Here is a 16,709-nt window from a genome sequence, read left to right as displayed (position 1 = left end):
TTTCCTTAACAACACGTTGTAACTCGAAAAGCTTTGGTGTTGCGTGTATGTCTAAGCGTGTAGCCTCAAAAGAGAACGCACAGGAGAATTTTCTCTCGAAAGAATGTGTAAGAATACCATGTTATAAGGAAATACAGTGTTGCAGAGTAAAGACAAATAAGTACGTATTGGAAATACTTAAACTTTATGAGAAGAAATAACGTATCGTGCAAAATTATCTTGTTTTTCCTAAACAACACGTTGTAACTCGAAAAGATTTGGTGTTCCGAGTATGTCTAAGGGTGTAGCCTCAAAAGAGAATGCACAGGAGAGTTTTCTCTTGAAAAAATATGTCAGAATACCACGTTATTAGGAAATCCTGCATCGTGCGAAATTATCTTGTTTTTACTAACAACACGTTGTAACTCGAAAAGCTTTGGTGTTCCATGTATGTCTAAGTGTGTAGCCTCAGAAGAGAACGCACAGGAGAGTTTTCTCTCGAAAGAATATGTAAGAATACCCCGTTACAAGGAAATACAGTGTTGCATATTAAAGACAAATATGTACATATTGGAAATACTTAAACTTTATGTGAAGAAATAACACATCGTAAAAATTATCTTCTTTTTCCTAAACAACACCTTGTAACTTGAAACGTTTTGGTGTTGCGTGTATGTCTAAGCGTTTAGCCTCAAAAGAGAACGCACAGGAGAGTTTTCTCTCGAAAGAATATGAAAGAATACCACGTTATAAGCAAATACAGTGTTGCAGAGTAAAGACAAATATGTACGTATTAGAAATACTTAAACTTTGCGAGAAGAAATAACGCATCGTACTATATTATCTTGCATATCCTAAACAACACGTTGTAACCCGAAAAGATTTGGTGTTGCTTGTACGTCTAAATATGTAGCCTCAAAAGAGAACCCACAGGAGAATTTTCTCTCGAAAAAATATGTCAAAATACCACGTTTTAAGGATATCCTGCATCTTGCGAAATTATTTTGTTTTTCCTAAACCACATGTTTTAATTCGAAAAGCTTTGGTGTTGTGTGTATGTCTAAGTGTGTAGCCTCAAAAGAGAATGTACAGGAGAGTTTTCTCTTGCAAGAATATGTAAGAATAACACGTTACAAGGAAATAAAATTTTGCAGAGTATAGACAAATACGTACATATTAGAAATACTTAAACTTTACAAGAAGAAATAGCGCATCGTACAAAATTATCTTTATTTCCTAAACAACACGTTGTAACTCGAAAAGATGTGGTGTGTCCTGTATGTCTAAGCGTGTAGCCTCAAAAGAGAATGCACAGTTGAGTTTTCTTTTGCAAGAATATGTAAGAATACCATGTTACAAGGAAATACAATTTTGCAGAGTAAAGACAAATACGTACATATTAGAAATACTTAAACTTTATGAGAAGAAATAGCGCATCATACAAAATTATCTAGTATTTCCTAAACAACACGATGTAACTCGAAAAGATTTGGTGTGGAGTGTATGTCTAAGCATGTAGCCTCAAAAGAGAACCCACAATAGAATTTTCTCTCAAAAAAATATGTCAGAATACCACGTTTTAAGAAATCCTGCATCGTGCGAAATTATCTTGTTTTTCCTAAACAACACGTTGTAATTCGAAAAGCTTTGGTGTTGCGTGTATGTCTAAGCATGTAGCCTCAAAAGAGAACGCACAGGAGAGTTTTCTCTCGAAAAAATATGTCAGAATACCACGTTTTAAGAAAATCCAGTATCTTGCGAAATTATCTGTTTTTTCCTAAACAAATTGTTGTAAATCGAAAAGCTTTGGTGTTGCGTTTTGTCTAAGCGTGCAGCCTCAAAAGAGAACGCACAGGAGAGTTTTCTCTCGTAACAATATGTAAGAATACCACGTTAAAAGGAAATACAGTGTTGTAGAGTAAAGACAAATAAATACATATTAGAAACACTTAAACATTAAGAGAAGAAATAAAGCATAATACAAAATTATCTTGTATTTTCTAAACAACACGTTGTAACTCGAAAAGATTTGGTGTAGCCTGTATGTCTAAGCATGTAGCCTCAGAAGAGAACGCACAGTAGAGTTTTCTCTCGAAAAAATATGTCAGAATACAACGATTTATGGAAATCCCGCATCGTGTGAAATTATCTTGTTTTTCTTAAACAAGACGTTGTAACTCGAAAAGCTTTGGTGTTGCGTATATGTCTAAGCGTGTAGCCTCAAAAGAGAATGCACAGGAGAGTTTTATCTCGAAAGAATATATAAGAATACCATGTTATAAGGAAATACAGTGTTGCAGAGTAAAGACAAATACTTACGTAAAGGAAATACTTAAAAGTGGTATTCTGACATATTTTTTTCGAGAGAAAATTCTCCTGTGCATTCTCTTTTGAAGCTAGAAGCTTAGGCATACACGCAACATCAAACCTTTTCGAGTTACAATGTCTTATTTAGGAAAAACAAGATAATTTTGCATGATGCGTTATTTCTTCTCGTAAAGTTTAAGTGTTTCCAATATGTACGTATTAGTCTTTAATCTGCAATACTGTATTTCCTTATATCGTGGTATTCTTACATAATTTTTCGAGTGAAAACTCTCCTGTGCATTCTCTTTTGAGGATACATGCTTAGATATACAGGCAACTCCGCATCTTATCGAATTCCAACGTGTTATTTAGGAAATACAAGATAATTTCGTACGATGAGTTATTTCTTCTCGTAAAGTTTAAGAATTTCTAATATGTACGTATTTGTCTTTACTCTGCAACACTGTATTTCCTTGTAACATGGTGTTTTGTCATATTCTTTCGAGGAAAACTCTCCTGTGCGTTCTCTTTTTTGGCTACATTCTGAGACATACACGCAACACCAAAGCTTTTTGAGTTAAAACATGTTGTTTAGGAAAAACAAGATAATATCGCACAATGCTGGATTTCCTTAAAACGTGGTATTCTAACATATTTTTTCGAGAGAAATCGCTCCTGTGCATTCTCTTTTGAGGCTACACGCTTAGTCATACACGCAACACCAAATCTTTTCGAGTTACAACGTGTTGTTTAGGAAAAACAAGATAATTTTGGACGATGCGTTATTTCTTCTCGTAAATTTTAAGTATTTCTAATATGTATGTATTTGTCTTTACTCTGCAACACTGTATTTCCTTATAAGGTGGTATTCTTACATATTCTTTCGAGAGAAAACTCTCCTTTTCATTCTCTTTTGAGGCTACACGCTTAGACATACAAACAACATCAAAGCTTTTCAAGTTACAACGTGTTGTTAGGAAGAACAAGATAATTACACACGATGCGGGATTTCCTTAAAACGTGGTATTCTGACATATTTTTTAGAGAGAAAATTCTCCTGTTGGTTCTCTTTTCAGGCTATACATATAGACTTACAAGCAACACCAAATCTTTTCAGGTTACAACGTGTTGGTTTTGGAAATACAAGATAATATTTTACGATGCGTTATTTCTTCTCGTAAATTTTAAGTATTTCTAATATGTATGTATTTGTCTTTAATCTCCAACACTGTATTTCCTTATAACGTGGTATTCTTACATATTCTTTCGAGAGAAAACTCTCCTGTGCATTCTCTTTTGAGGCTGCACCCTTAGAAATACACGCAACACCAAATCTTTTCGAGTTACAATGTGTTGTTTAGGAAAAACAAGGTAATTTCGCACCATGCGGGATTTCCTTAAAACGTGGTATTCTGACATATTTTTTCGAGAGAAAACTCTCCTGTGCGTTCTCTTTTGTGGCTACAAGCTTAGACATACACACAACACAAAATCTTTTCGAATTTCAACTTGTTTTTTAGGAAATACAAGATAATTTTTTACGGAGCCTTATTTCTCATAAAGTTTAAGTATTTCTAATACGTACGTATTTGTTTTTACTCTGCAACACTGTATTTCCTTGTAACGTGGTGTTCTGACATATTCTTTCGAGAGAAAACTCTACTGTGCGTTCTCTTCTGAGGCTACACTTTTAGACATACACGCAACACCAAAGCTTTTCGAGTTAAAACATATTTTTTAGTAAAAACAAGAAAATAACGCACATTGATGGATTTCCTTCAAACGTGGTATTCTGACTTATTTTTTCTAGAGAAAACTCTCCTGTGCGTTCTCTTTTGAGGCTACACGCTTAGTCATACAAGCAACACCAAATCCTTTCAAGTTACAACGTATTGTTTAGGAAAAACAAGATAATTTTGCATGATGCATTATTTCTTCTCGTAAGGTTAAGTATTTCTAATACGTTCATATTTGTCTTTACTCTGCAACACTGTATTCTGTTATAAGGTGGAAATCATACATATTCTTTCAAGAGAAAACTCTCCTATGCGTTCTCTTTTGAGGCTACACGCTGAGACATGAACGCAACACCAAAGCTTTTCGAGTTAAAACTTGTTGTTTAGGAAAAACAAGATAATTTCGCATGATGCGCTATTTCCTTAAAACGTGGTATTCTGACATATTTTTCGAGAGAAAATTCTCCTGTGGGTTCTCTTTTGAGGCTACACATTTAGACATACACGCAACATAATATCTTTTCGAGTTACAACGTGTTGTTTAGGAAAAACACAGTAATTTTGGATGATGCGTTATTTCTTCTCGTAAATTTTATGTATTTCTAATACGTATGTATTTGTCTTTTCTCTGCAACACTGTATTTGCTTATAACGTTGTAATCTTACATATTCTTTCGAGAGTAAACTCTCCTTTTCGTTCTCTTTTGAGGATACACGCTTAGACATACACCCAACACCAAAGCTTTTCAAGTTACAACGTGTTGTTTAGGAAAAACAAGATAATTTCACACGATGCGGGATTTCCTTAAACATGGTGTATTGACATATTTTTTTCGAGAGAAAACACTCCTGTGCATTTTCTTTTGAGGCTACCAGCTTAGACATACACGTAACACTAAATCTTTTTGAATTACAACGTGTTGTTTAGGAAAAACAAGATAATTTTGCACGATCCCTTATTTCTTCTCTTAAAGTTTAAGTATTTCCAATACATACGTATTTGTCTTTACTCTGCAACACTGTATTTCCTTATAACGTGGTATTCTTACATATTCTTTTGAGAGAAAATTCTCCTATGCGTTCTCTTTTGAGACTGCACGCTTAGACATACACGCAACACAAAAGCTTTTCGAGTTACAACGTGCTGTTTAAGAAAAATAAGATAATTTCGCACGATGCGGGATTTCCTTAAAACGTGGTATTCTGACATATTTTTTCGAGTGAAAATTCTCCTGTGCGTTCTCTTTTGAGGCTACACTCTTAGACATACACGCAACACCAAATCCTTTCGAGTTACAACGTGTTGGTTAGGAAATACAAGATAATTTTTTACACTGCGTTATTTCTTCTCATAAAGTTTAAGTATTTCTAATATGTATTTGTCTTTTCTCTGCAACACTGTATTTCCTTATAATGAGGTATTCTTACATATTCCTGCGAGAGAAAACTCTCCTGTGCATTCTCTTTTGAGGCTACACGCTTAGACATACACGCAACACCAATGCATTTCGTGTTACAACATGTTGTCTAGGAAAATCAAGATAACTACGCACGATGCGGCATTTCCATAACATGTGGTATTCTGACATATTTTTTCGAGAGAAAACTCTCCTGTGTGTTCTCTTTTGAGGCTACAAGCTTAGACATACGCGCAACACCGAATCTTTTCGAGTTACAACGTGTTGTTTAGGAAAAACAAGATAATATTGCACGATATGTTATTCCTTCTTGTAAATTTTAAGTATTTCTAATATGTACGTATTTGCCTTTACTCTGCAACACTGTATTTCCTTATAACGTGGTATTCTTACACATTCTTTCGAGAGAAAACTCTCTTGTGCGTTCTCTTTTGAGGCTACATGCTTAGTCATACACGCAACAACAAAGCTTTTCGAGTGACAACGTGTTGTTTAGGAAAAACAAGATAATTTTGCACGATGCGTTATTTCTTCTTGTAAAGTTTAAGTATTTCCAATACGTAAGTATCTGTCTTTTCTCTGCAACACTGTATTTCCTTATAACGTAGTATTTTTACATATTCTTTCGAGACAAAGCTCTCCTGTGCGTTCTCTTTTGAGGCTACACGCTTAGACATACACGCAACACCAAAGCTTTTCATAGTTACAACCTGTTTTTTAGGAATAACAAGACAATTTCGCATGATGCAGGATTTCCTTCAAACGTTGTATTCTGACATATTTTTTCGAGCGAAAATTCTTCTGTGGGTTCACTTTTGAGGCTATCCATTTACACATACACACAACACCAAATCTTTTCGAGTTAAAACGTGTTGTTTAGGAAATACAAGATAATTTTTTACATTGCGTTATTTCTTCTTGTAAATTTTAAGTATTTCTAATACGTACGTATTTGTCTTTATTCTGCAACACTGTATTTCCTTATAACGTGGTATTCTTATGTATTCTTTCGAGAGAAAACTCTCCTCTGCATTCTCTTTTGAGGCTACACGCTTAGACATGCACGCAACACCATAGCTTTTCGAGTTACCACGTGTTGTTTACGAAAAACTAGATAATTTCGCACGAAGCAGGATTTCCTTAAAAAGTGGTATTCTGACATATTTTTTCGAGTGAAAACCCTCATGTGCGTTCTCTTATGAGGCTGCATGCTTAGACATACAAACCACTTCAAATCTTTTCAAGTTACAACGTGTTGTTTACGAAATACAAGATAATTTTATACGATGCGTTATTTCTTCTCGTAATATTTAAGTATTTCTAATATGTACATATTTGTCTTTACTCTGCAAATCTGTATTTCCTTGTTACGTGGTATTCTTACATATGCTTGCGAGAGAAAACTCTCCTGTGAATTCTCCTTAGAGGCTACACACTTAGACATACACGCAACACCAAAGCTTTTCGAGTTAAAACAAGTTGTTTAGCAAAAAAAAAAGATAATTTCTCACAATGCAGGATTTACTTAAAACGTGGTATTCTGACATATTTTTTCGAGAGAAAACTCTCCTGTGTGTTCTCATTTGGGGCTACACACTTAGACATACGCGCAACACCAAATCTTTTCGAGTTACAACGTGTTGTTTAGGAAAAACAAGATAATTTTGCACGATGCGTTATTTCTTCTATTAAAGTTTAAGTATTTCCAATATGTACGTATTTGTCTTTACTCTGCAACACTGTATTTCCTCATAACGTGGTTTATTCTTACATACTCTTTCGAGAGAAAACTCTCCTATTCGTTCTCTTTTGAGGCTGCACGCTTAGAGAAAAACGCAACACCAAAGCTTTTCGAGTTGCAACAAGTTGTTTAGGAAAAAAAAAAGATAATTTCACACGATGCGGGATTTCCTTAAAACGTGGTATTCTGACATATTTTTTCGAGAGAAAACTATCCTTGAATTCTCTTTTGAGGCTACACACTTAGACATACACGCAACACCAAAGCTTTACTAGTTACAACGTGTTGTTTAGGAAAAACAAGATAATTTCACACGATGCGGGATTTCCTTAAAACGTGGTATTCTGACATATTTTTTGGGAGAGAAAACTCTCCTGTGCGTTCTCTTTTGAGACTACACGCTTAGATATACACGCAACACCAAAGCTATTCGAGTTACAACGTGTTGTTTAGGAAAAACAAGATAATTTTGCACGATGCGTTATTTCTTCTAGTAAAGTTTAATATTTCCAAAACGTACATATTTGTCTTTACTCTGCAACACTGTATTTCCTTATAACGTCGTATTCTTACATATTCTTTCGAGAGAAAACTCTCCTGTTCATTCCCTTTTGAGGCTCCACGCTAAGACATACACGCAACACCATAGCTTTTCAATTTAAAATGTTTTGTTTAAGAAAAACAAGATAATTTTGCACGATGCGGGATTTCCTTAAAACGTGCTATTCTGACATATTTTTTCGAGAGAAAACTCTCCTGTGCGTTCTATTTTGAGGCTACATGCTTAGACATACACGCAACACCAAAGCTTTTCGAGTTACACTGTGTTGTTTAGGAAAAACAATATAATTTCACACGATGCAGGATTTCCTTAAAATGTGGTATTCTGACATATTTTTTCGAGAGAAAATTCTCCTGTGAGTTCTGTTTTGAGGCTACACATTTAGACATACACACAACACCAAATCTTTTAGAGTTACAACGTGTTGTTTAGGAAGTACAAGATAATTTTGTACGATGCGTTATTTCTTCTCATAAAGTTTAAGTATTTCTAATACTTACATATTTGTCTTTAATCTGCCACACTGTATTTCCTTATAACGTGATATTCATACATATTCTTTCGAGAGAAAATTCTCCTGTGCGCTCTTTTTGAGGCTACACGCTTAGACATTCAAGCAACACCAAATAATTTCAAATTACAAAGTGTTATTTAGGAAAAACAAGATAATTTCGCACTATGCGGGATTTCTTTAAAACGTGGTATTCTGACATATTTTCTCGAAAGAAAACTCTCCTGTGCGTTCTCTTTTGAGGCTACACGCTTAGACATCCACGCAACACCAAAGCTTTTCGTGTTACAACATGTTGTTTAGGAAAAACAAGATAATTTCGCACGATGCGGGATTTCTGACATATTTTTTGAGAGAAAACTCTCCTGTGCCTTCTCTTTTGATTCTACAAGCTTAGACATACACGTAACACAAAATCTTTTCGAGTTACAACGTGTTGTTTAGGAAAAACCAGATAATTTTGCACGATGCCTTATTTCTTCTTGTAAAGTTTAAGTATTTCCAATATGTACGTGTGTGTCTTTACTCTGCAACACTGTTTTTCCTTATAACGTCGTATACTTACATATTCTTTCGAGAGAAATCTCTCCTGTGCATTCTCTTTTAAGGCTTCAGGGTTAGACAAAACCGCAACACCAATGCTTTTCGAGTTACAACAAGTTGGTTAGGAAAAAAATGATAATTTCGCACGATGCATGATTTCCTTAAAACGTTGTATTCTGACATATTTTTTGAGCAAAAACTCTTCTGTTCGTTCTCTTTTGAGACTACACGCTGAGACATACAAGCAACACCAAAGCTTTTCGAGTTACAACGTATTGTTTAGGAAATACAAGATAATGTTTTACGATGCATTTTTTCTTCTCATAAGGTTTAAGTATTTCTAATATGTAAGGATTTGTCTTTAATCTGCAACACTGTATTTCCTTATAATGACGTATTCTTACTTATTCTTTTGAGAGAAAACTCTCCTGTGTGTTCTCTTTTGAGACCACACACTTAGACATACACGCAACACCCAATATTTTCGAATTACAAAGTGTTGTTTAGGAAATACAAGATAATTTTGCACTATGAGGGATTTCCTTAAAACGTGGTATTCTGACATATTTTTTCGAGTGAAAACTCTCCTGTGCGTTCGCTTTTGAGGCTACACTCTTAGACATACACGCCACACCAAATCTTTTCGAGTTCCAACGTGTTGTTTAGGAAATACAAGATAATTTTTTACCATGACTTATTTTTTCTTGTAACGTTTAAGTATTTCTAATATGTACGTATTTGTCTTTACTCTGCAACACTGTATTTCTTTGTAACGTGGTAATCTTACATATTCTTTCAAAAGAAAACTCTCTTGTGTGTTCTCTTTTGAGGCTACACACTTAGACATACACGTAACACCAAAGCTTTACGAGTTACAACGTGTTGTTTAGGAAAAAAAAGATAATTTTGCACGATGCATGATTTCCTTAAAATGGTGTATTCTGACATATTTTTTTGAGTGAAAACTCTCCTGTTCATTCTATTTTGAGGCTACATGCTGAGACATACAAGCAACACCAAAGCTTTTCGAGTTACAACTTGTTGTTTAGGAAAAACAAGATAATTTCGCACCATGCAGGATTTCCTTAAAATGTGGTATTCTGACATATTTTTTTGAGAGAAAATTCTCCTGTGGGTTCTCTTTTGAGGCTACACATTTAGATATACACACAACACCAAATCTTTTCGACTTACAACGTGTTGTTTAGGAAATACAAGATAATTTTTTACGATGCATTATTTCTTCTCGTAAGGTTTAAGTATTTCTAATATGTAAGTATTTGTCTTTAATCTGCAACACTGTATTTCCTTATAACGAGGTATTCTTACATATTCTTTCGAGAGAAAACTCTTCTGTGCGTTCTTTTTTGAGGCTACACACTTAGACATACATGCAACACCCAATATTTTCTAATTATAACGTGTTGTTTAGGAAATACAAGATAATTTTGCACTATGAGGGATTTCCTTAAAACGTGGTATTCTGACATATTTTTTCGAGTGAAATCTCCTCTGTGCATTCTCTTTTGAGGCTACACACTTAGACATACATGCCACACCAAATCTTTTCGTGTTCCAACGTGTTGTTTAGGAAATACAAGATAATTTTGTACGATGAGTTATTTTTTCTCGTAAGTTTAAGTATTTCTAATATGTACGTATTTGTCTTTACTCTGCTGCACTGTATTTCCTTGTAACGTTGTATTCTTACATATTCTTTCGAGAGAAAACTCTCTTGTGTGTTCTCTTTTGAGGCTACACACTTAGACATACACGCAAAACCAAAGCTTTTCGAGTTACAACGTGTTGTTTAAGAAAAACAAGGTAATTTCGCACGATGCAGGATTTCCTTAAAACGTGGTATTCTGACATATTTTTTTGAGAAAAAAACTCTCCTGTGCATTGCCTTTTGAGGCTACAAGCTTAGACATACACACAACACAAAATCTTTCCGAGTTACAATGTGTTGTTTAGGAAAAACAAGATAATTTTGCACGATGCGTTTTTTCTTCTCCTAAAAATTAAGTATTTCCAATATGTACGTATGTGTCTTTACTCTGCTACACTGTATTTCCTTGTAACGTTGTATTCTTACATATTCTTTCAAGAGAAATCTCTCCTTTGCGTTCTCTTTTGAGGCTGCACGCTTAGACAAAAACGCAACACCAAAGCTTTTCGAGTTACAACAAGTTGGTTAGGAAAAAAAAAGATAATATCGCACGATGCAGGATTTCCTTACAACGTTGTATTCTGACATAATTTTTCGAGCGAAAACTCTCCTGTGCATTCTCTTTTGAGGCTACACGCTGAGACATATAAGCAACACCAAAGCTATTCGAGTTACAACGTGTTGTTTAGGAAAAACAAGATATTTTGCACGATGCAGTATTTCATTAAAACGTGGTATTCTGACATATTTTTCCAGAGAAAATTCTCCTGTGGGTTCTCTTTTGAGGCTACACATTTAGACATACACACAACACCAAATCTTTTCGAGTTGCAACATGTTGTTTAGGAAATACAAGATAATTTTTTACGATGCATTATTTCTTCTCGTAAGGTTTAAGTATTTCTAATACGTACGTATTTGTCTTTAATCTCCAACACTCTATTTCCTTATAACGAGGTATTCTTACATATTCTTTCGAGAGAAAACTCTCCTGTGCATTCTCTTTTGAGGCTACACACTGAGACATACACGCAACACCAAATATTTTTGAATTACAACGTGTTGTTTAGGAAATACAAGATAATTTCGCACGATGCAGGATTTCCTTAAAACGTGGTGTTCTGACATATTTTTTGAGTGAAAACTCTCCTGTGCGTTCTCTTTTGAGGCTACACGCTTAGACATACACACCACACAAAATCTTTTCGGTTTCCAACGTGTTGTTTGGAAATACAAGATAATTTTGTACGATGAGTTATTTTTTCTCGTAAAGTTTACGTATTTCTAATATGTATGTATTTGTCTTTACTCTGCAACACTGTATTTCCTTGTAACGTGGTATTCTTACATATTATTTCGAGAGAAAACTCTCTTGTGTGTTCTCTTTTGAGGCTACACACTTAGACATATATGCAACACCAAAGCTTTTCAAGTTACAACGTGTTGTTTAAGAAAAACAAGATACTTTCTCACGAGGCGGGATTTCCTTAAAACGTGGTATTCTGACATATTTTTTTGAGAGAAAACTCTCCTGTGCGTTGACTTTTGAGGCTACAAACTTAGACATACACACAATACAAAATCTTTTCGAGTTACAACGTGTTGTTTAGGAAAAACAGGATAATTTTGCACGAAGCGTTATTTCTTCTCATAAAGTTTAAGTATTTCCAATATGTAAGTATTTGTCTTTACTCTGCAACACTGTATTTCCTTATAACGTCGTATTCTTACATATTCTTTCGAGAGAAAACTCTCCTGTGCGTTCCCTTTTGTGGCCCCATGCTTTGACATACACGCAACACCATAGCTATTCAAGTTGCAACGTGTTGTTTTCGAAAAAGAAGACAATTTTGCACGATGCGGGATTTCCTTAAAACGTGGTATTCTGACATATTTTTTTCAAGAGAAAACTCTCCTGTGCGTTCTCTTTTGAGGCTACACACTTAGCCATACACACCACACCAAATCTTTTCGAGTTACAATGTGTTGTTTAGGAAAAAAAAGACAATTTCGCACGATGCGGGATTTCCTTAAAACGTGGTATTCTGACAAATTTTTTCAAGAGAAAGCTCTCCTGTGTGTTCTCTTTTGAGGCTACATCTTAGACATACACGCATCACCAAAGCTTTTCAAGTTACAACGTGTTGTTTAGGAAAAAAGCAATTTCGCACGATGCGGGATTTCCTTAAAACGTCGTATTCTGACATATTTTTTCAAGAGAAAACTCTCCTGTGCATCCTCTTTTGAGGCTACACGCTTAGCCATACACACCACACCAAATCTTTTTGAGTTACAATGGGTTGTTTAGGAAATACAAGATAATTTTGTACGATGCGTTATTTCTTCTCATAAAGTTTAAGTATTTCTAATATGTACGTATTTGTCTTTACTCTGCAAAACTGTATTTCCTTGTAACGTGGTATTCTTATATAATCTTGCAAGAGAAAACTCTCCTTTGAATTCTCTTTTGAGGCTACATGCTTAGACATACACGCAAGACCAAAGCTTTTCGAGTTACAACTTGTTGTTTAAGAAAAACAAGATAATTTCGCACGATGTGGGATTTCCTTAAAACGTGGTATTCTGACATATTTTTTCGACAGAAAACTCTCCTGTGCGTTCTCTTTTGAGGCTAAACGCTTAGACATACACGCAACACCAAATCTTTTCGACTTAATACGTGTTGTTTATGAAATACAATATAATTTTGTACAATGCGTTATTTCTTCTCATAAAGTTTAAGTATTTCTAGTACGTACATATATGTTTTTAATCTGCAACACTGTACTTCCTTTTAACGTGGTATTCTTACATATTCTTTCGAGAGAAAACTCTCCTGTGCATTCTCTTTTGAGGCTACACGCTTAGACATACACGCAACACCAAAGCTTTTCGAGTTACAATGTGTTGTTTAAGAAAAACAAGATAATTTCGCACGATGCGGGATTTCCTTAAAACGTGGTATTCTGACATATTTTTTCGACAGAAAACTGTGCTGTGCATTCTCTTTTGAGGCTACCTGCTGAGACATACACGCAACACCAAATATTTTGAATTACAACGTGTTGTTTATGAAAAAAAAGATAATTTCGCACTATGCGGGATTTCCTTAAACGTGGTATTCTGACATATTTTTTCAAGAGAAAACCCTCCTGTGCGTTCTCTTTTGAGGCTACACGCTTAGACATACATGCTACACCAAATCTTTTCGAGTTACAACGTGTTGTTTAGGAAATAGAAGATAATTTTGTATGATGCGTTATTTCTTCTCGTAAAGTTTAAGTATTTCTAATATGTACATATTTGTCTTTACTCTGCAAAACTGTATTTCCTTGTAACGTGGCATTCTTACATATTCTTGAAAGAAAACTCTCCTGTGCATTCTCTTTTGAGGCTACACACTTAGACATACACGCAACACCAAATCTTTTCGAGTTACAACATGTTGTTTAGGAAAAACAAGATAATTTCGCACGATGCTGGATTTCCTTAAAACGTGGTATTCTGACCTATTATTTCCAGAGAAAACTCTCCTGTGCGTTCTCTTTTGAGGATACAACCTTAGACATACACGTAACACAAAATCTTTTCGAGTTACAACGTGTTGATTAGGAAAAACAAGATAATTTCACACGATGCGGGATTTCCTTAAAACGTGGTATTCTGACATATTCTTTCGAGAGAAAACTCTATGGTGTGTACTCTTTTGAGGGTAAATGCTTAGTCATACACGCAACACCAAATCTTTTTGAATTACAACGTGTTGTTTAAGAAATACAAGATAATTTTGTACGATGCGTTATTTCTCTCATGAAGTTTAAGTATTTCTAATATGTATGAATTTGTCTTTACTCTGCAAAATTGTACTTCCTTGTAACGTGGCATTCTTACATATTCTTGAAAGAAAACTCTCCTGTGCATTCTCTTTTGAGGCTACACACTTAGACATACACGCAACACCAAAGCTTTTCGAGTTAAAACATGTTGTTTAGGAAAAACAAGATAATTACGCACGATGCAGTATTTCCTTAAAACGTGGTATGCTGACATATTTTTTCGAGAGAAAACTCTCCCGTGCGGTCTCTTTTGAGGCTACACGCTTAGACATACATACAACACCAAATCTTTTCGAGTTACAACGTGTTGTTTAGAAAAACAATATAATTTTGCACGATGCGTTATTTCTTCTCGTAAAGTTTAAGTATTTCCAATACGTACATATTTGTCTTTACTCTGCAACACTGTATTTCCTTATAACGTGGTATTTTTACATATTCTTTCGAGAGAAAACTCTCCTGTGAGTTCTATTTTGAGGCTCCACACTTAGACATACACGCAACACCAAAGCTTTTCGAGATACAAAGTGTTGTTTAAGAAAACAAGATAATTTTGCACAATGCGGGATTTCCTTAAGACGTGGTATACTGATATATTTTTTTGAGAGAAATCTCTCCTGTGCGTTCCCTTTTGAGGCTACAAACTTGGACATACACACAACTCAAAATCTTTTTGAGTTACAACGTGTTGTTTATGTAAAACAAGATAATTTTGCACGATGCGTTATTTCTTTTCGTAAATTTTAAGTATTTCCAATACGTACGTATTTGTCTTTACTCTGCAACACTGTATTTCCTTATAAAGTCGTATTCTTACATATTCTTTTGAGAGAAAACTCTCCTGTGTGTTCTCTTCAGAGGCTACATGCTTAGACATACACGCATCACCAAAGCTTTTCGAGTTACAACGTGTTGTTTAGGAAAAACAAGATAATTTCGCAAGACGCAGGATTTCCTTAAAACGTGGCGTTCTGACATATTTTGTTGAGAGAAAATTTCCTGTTGGTCCTCTTTTGAGGCTACATGTTTGGACACGCAACACCAAATCTTTTGGAGTTACAACATGTTGTTTAGGAAAAACATGATAATTTCCAACTATGCGGGATTTCCTTAAAACGTGGTATTCTGACATATTTTTTCGAGAGAAAACTCTCCTGTGCGTTCTCTTTTGAGGCTACACGCTTAGACATACACTCCTCAAAAGAGAATGCACAGGACAGTTTTCTCTCGAAAAAATTTGTCAGAATACCACGTTTTAAGAAAATCCCGTATCGTGAGAAATTATCTTGTTTTTCCTAAACAACTTGTTGTAACTCGAAAAGCTGTGGTGTTGCCTTTTTGTCTAAGCGTGGAGCCACAAAAGAGAATGCACAGGAGAGTTTTCTCTCCAAAGAATATGTAAGAATACCACGTTATATGGAAATATAGTGTTGCAGAGTAAAGACAAATATGTATGTATTGGAAATACTTAAACTTTACGAGAAAAAATAACGCATCGTGCAAAATTATCTTGTTTTTCCTAAACAACACGTTGTAACTCGAAAAAATTTGGTGTTGCGTGTATGTCTAAGGTTGTAGCCTCTAAAGAGAACACACAGGAGAGTTTTCTCTTGAAAGATGTATTTCAGAATAGAACGTTTTAAGGAAATCCTGCATAAGTGGAAATTATCTTGTTTTTCCTAAACAAAATGTTGTAACTCGAAAAGCTTTGGTGCGTGTATATCTAAGCGTGTAGCCTCAAAAGAGAATGCACAGGAGAGTTTTCTCTCTTAAGAATAGGTAAGAATACCACGTTATAAGGAAATACAGTGTTGCAGATTAAAGACAATTACGTACATATTAGAAATACTTAAACTTTACAAGAAGAACTAACGCATCATACAAAATTATCTAGTATTTCCTAAACAACACGTTGTAACCATCAAAGATTTGGTGTTGTGTGTATGTCTAAACGTGTAGCCCCAAAAGAGAACCCACAGGAGAATTTTCTCTAGAAAAAAATATGTCAGGATACCACGTTTTAAGGAAATCCTGCATCGTGGGAAATTATCTTGTTTTTCCTGAACAACACGTTGTAACTCGAAAAGTTTCGGTGTTGCGTGTAAGTCTAAGCGTGTAGCCTCAAAAGAGAATGCACAGGAGAGTTTTCTCTCGAAAAAATATGTCAGAATACCACGTATTAAGGAAAACCCGCATTGTGCGAAATTTGTAGCTGCCCGCAGCCACATGTAAACCGGGTTACCTGTTGAGAGAATTTTGGGGTCATAGGGAAGAGAAGCGAAAAGAACGTGCGGCCAAGTCAATGTTCACTGATCAAAGCCGTAAACTTTAATGGCGCCGGACCTTTTAACAGTTCGGGCAAACCCTTCCCCCCAGACTCCAGGCTGAGTTCCGGTGGAAGTTGTCT

The sequence above is a fragment of the Apodemus sylvaticus genome, chromosome 17 (assembly GCF_947179515.1).
Source record: "Apodemus sylvaticus chromosome 17, mApoSyl1.1, whole genome shotgun sequence".
NCBI lineage: Eukaryota > Metazoa > Chordata > Mammalia > Rodentia > Muridae > Apodemus > Apodemus sylvaticus.
This window is presented reverse-complemented; position numbering follows the sequence as displayed.